Source organism: Camellia sinensis, chromosome 12, assembly GCF_055761805.1.
Source record: "Camellia sinensis isolate YWXY chromosome 12, ASM5576180v1, whole genome shotgun sequence".
In the NCBI taxonomy this organism is placed as follows: Eukaryota; Viridiplantae; Streptophyta; class Magnoliopsida; order Ericales; family Theaceae; genus Camellia; species Camellia sinensis.
In genome coordinates this window covers 29,991,443-29,995,507 of record NC_138972.1, presented here as the reverse complement: position 1 = coordinate 29,995,507, position 4,065 = coordinate 29,991,443, and the positions used below count along the sequence as shown (strand labels likewise).

The 4,065-nt window shown below is 38.2% G+C and overlaps 1 long non-coding RNA gene across 1 annotated transcript; it reads left to right on the top strand.

The window, feature by feature from the left end:
• The first annotated feature begins 3,229 nt into the window (after positions 1-3,229).
• On the top strand, positions 3,230-3,657 carry LOC145804105 (uncharacterized). The gene is made up of 2 exons (XR_014345705.1): positions 3,230-3,335; positions 3,559-3,657. It is a non-coding gene; the product is annotated as an uncharacterized LOC145804105 (long non-coding RNA).
• The last annotated feature ends 408 nt before the right edge of the window (positions 3,658-4,065 follow it).

Genomic DNA, 4,065 nt, shown 5'->3' with positions numbered 1-4,065 from the left:
GAATCTAGACTTGATGGTCGCTCGAGCCAAGGTGCAAAAACAAAATGCGATTACTTGAGCGGTAACTCGGTCACTCGAGCCAACTACCAATGTCTGCAAAAATACTAGATGCATGAGAAATGCGCTGGAGTGGCCACTTGTTCACTCGAGAGATGTGGTTGAATTCTGAGTTTTCCAGAACTAGTTTTGAACTTCAAAACATGTATTTTCAAATCAAAAGCTTGCTTGACTTGTACACAACCTCTCAAACACTTAAAAACTCTTTTATAAACATGGATACAAAACCAATTCTCAGACCTCATAGTCAAACTTCATGAATTCAAATGATCATGCATGTAACATTTAACTTCAAATTCCTTTCCAAAGCTTACAAAACATGGAGATTAGCTTCCAAACAACTTAATTCTTGAATGCATGTATGATATGATCCTCAATTCTAACATGGATAACAAAAACTTGCTCAAAAGGATGAAACTTAACAAAACTATGCATGCATGTGTGAATTAGATTCAAACTCATCATCCTTAACTCATTTATTGTATTTAATCATATGTTTCTTGAATTCACATCTTTGATGACCTAAACTCCTAAATTAAGGCTCAAAAGCTTACCTAAGGTCTTCAATCAATCAAATTCTAGCAAGAACTTGAATTCCCTTTCACAATTCTTCAATCTTATGAGCATTTCCAAGCTTCCAAACTCTTTCTCTCTCTCTCTCTATAAAAACTTTTCTCATATTTTTGAGTGCAAGAATGATTCAAGCTCTTATATTAATATATGTATATATAGGCTAGATTAGCTTAGTTAATTAATTAAGGATTAAGCTAAGTAATTAAAGCTAAAGTTAACTAATCAAAAGCTTAACATATTTGATTAATCTAATTAATTTCATCTAAATCAAATTTTAATCAAACTTCTCAGTAAGCTCTAAAAATTATGCCATTCATAATAAAGTAATCAATTCCAATTTTTGATGCCATTAAGGCCTTCAATTTCAGATTATTACAGAAATCATAATAGATATTCCTACAACTAACAGATATGATTCTAAGACTCATATAAAACACATAATTAACATTCAAATTCACACTAAGCTCTTAAGTAACATTCAAAATTAATAGCATAATACGTGACGGGAATATCACAGTGCAACTTTAGGATTTGTTACTTAAGGGCTTCATTCACCTTAGTACTTTACCTTAGGGAGCACCAACTCTCTTTGCGAAGAAGAAAGATGGCACGTTGTGACTGTGCACTGATTACCAAAAGATAAACCGGGTAACTGTTAAGAACAAGTACCTATTACCGCGAATAGATAATTTGTTTGACCAGTTGAGGGGTCTTGTTGTTTCTCTAAGATTGATTTGAGATCAAGATATCACCAGTTGAAGGTGAAGGAGGAAAATATCCAGAAAATGGCTTTTCGTACACGGTATGGTCGCTACGATTTCTTAGTGATGCCTTTTGGGTTAATAAGCCGACCTCGTTTATGAATTTGATGAATCGAATCTTTCGTGAGCTCTTAGACTGATTTGTGGTTGTCTTTGTTGACGACATTCTAGTCTACTCACCCTCTGAGGAGGAACACGAGGAACACTTGCGAGCCGTACTTGAGTTGTTTAGAATACACCGTTTATATGCTAAGTTCGAGAAGTGTGAGTTTTGGCTAAAGGAAATTAAGTTCTTAGGCCATGTGGTATCCGGAGAAGGGGTGACTGTAGATTCATCTGAGATAGATGCAGTGCAAGACTGGGAACAACCTAAGAATTCTTTTGAGATTTGAAGTTTCTTGGACTTAGCTAGGTATTACCGACATTTTTTGAAAGGTTTCCCTAGATTAGCTTCATCGTTAACCAAATTGACGAGGAAATGAGTTAGATTTGTGTGGAGTGTGACTTATGAAAAGTCATTTCAAGAGCTTAAGGTTAGACTCACCATTGCTCCTGTTTTGATTATTCCGGAGATAGGTTTGGATTATTCAGTATACTGTGATGCGTCTCAGGAAAGCTTCGGTTATGTATTGATGCAAGAAGGTGGTAGCATATGGCTCACAACAGTTGAAAACAAAGGAGTGAAACTATCCTTCTCACAACCTAGAGCTAGCAAAGGTGAATTTTGCCTTAAAAATCTGAAGGCATTACCTGTATGGGGAGAGATTTGAAGTGTTTTTCGATCATAAAAGTTTAAAATACCTATTTTCACAAAAAGACTTGAATTTGAGGTAAAGGAGGTAGATGGAGTTTATGGAGGATTATGATTTCGAGTTACACTATCATCCGGGAAAAACCAACATAGCGGCCAACACTTTGAGTAGGAAATTCGTAAGTAGTGTAACTAGTATCACCGTCCGGGAATGGGAGATATTAGACATAGTGAGTTTGTTTGACTTGCATCTTGGCAAGTCCGTCGAGTCGGCCACTTTATTCACTGTAGTTGCATAGCCTACTCTAGTTAGCCTAGTTTTAAAAGCACAACAGAATGATCAACAAGTACAGGCTATCCGATAGAAGATATCCACTGGGAAGGTAGAAAAAGGGCTTGAACCTTTATTCTGACTCTAGTGTGAGGTATCTAGACTGCCTTTTTGTGCCAGAATCCTGTAGAGATGAGATACTCCAAAAGTTCTATCATTCACGCCTTCTGGTACACTTGGGAGGCACAAAGATGTACCACCATCTTAGTCTCCAGTTTTGGTGGAGAGGGATGAAGAGAGACGTAACCTTGTTTGTTTCGAGGTGCCGTACTTGTCAACAAGTGAAGGCCGATGATCAACGACCAAAAAATTTGTTACAACCCTTACCTATAGTCGAGTGGAAGTAGGAGCATGTCAAGATGGATTTTCTTGTGGGTCTTTTGAGGACTCAACGAGGTAATGATGTTGTATGGATGGTATTCGATCGGTTAACCAAATCAACACACTTTGTACCTATGCGCACAAGTGACCGGTAGATTATCTTGTTGACCTATATGTTAGGGACATAGTTCAACTTCATAGGGTCCTAGTGACTATAGTCTCGAATAAAGATTCATGTTTCATGGCTCAGTTGTGGCAGAGCTTACAGAATGCCTTGGGCACTGGGTTGACGTTTTGCACCACCTATCATCCTCAGACTGACGGGCAGTCCGAGCGCACCATTCAAATTTTTGAAGACATGCTTCGGGCTTGCCTTCTCAATTTTAAAGGATCATGGGAGAAGCATTTACCTTTGGTGGAGCTTGCCTATAATTAGGGGTGTGCATAATACCGCCGAAACCGCCGAAACCGCCAAAACCGCACCGAACCGCACCGCCAAGGCAAATTCGTTATTATTTATCAATCGAACCGCCGGTTTTTGGTAAGAAAAATGGCAAATTCTAGTGACACTTTTATCAATCCGCCGGTTTCTATTTTTCTTCCAAACCGCACCGACCCGCACCGCTATTAAATCATGTTTTATAGGATTCTAAAAATTCTTTTTTATTTAAGTTTGCTTATTGTTCTATACCTTAGAATATAGTATTACATTACTGCTCGAGGGGAATTTTATGTGTTGTATTTGATCATTGTAGCTTCCACAGATGCTTGTAATGAACTGATGGCATAGTCGTTGATATTATCATGTTGTTGCTACACTTGCTGCATCAGAAGAAAGCTTCGCAAGATGCTTAACATCACGATATCTCTCGTCTTTTTTTTACTCTTTGATTTAAGTTTTGTAATTTGAATTATATTTTTTATAAACCGCCAATCCGCCCGAACCGCCAAGGCAAATCCGCCATTATTTGCCAACCGAACCGCCGGTTTTTTATAAGAAAAATGGCAAATTCTAGTGACACTTTTATCAATCCGCCACCCGCCATACGGTTTCTATTTTTCTCTCAAACCGCACCGACCCGCACCGCGCACACCCCTACCTATAATAATAGTTTCCAGGCGAGTACTAGTATGACGCCTTTTAAGGTCTTGTATGGCCGACCATATAGATCTCCAATGTATTGAGTCGAGGTGGGTGACACACATATGTTAGGTTCTAAATTAGTCTGGGAAACAACAGAGAAGATTGTTCTTATTCGTAAGAGATTGGT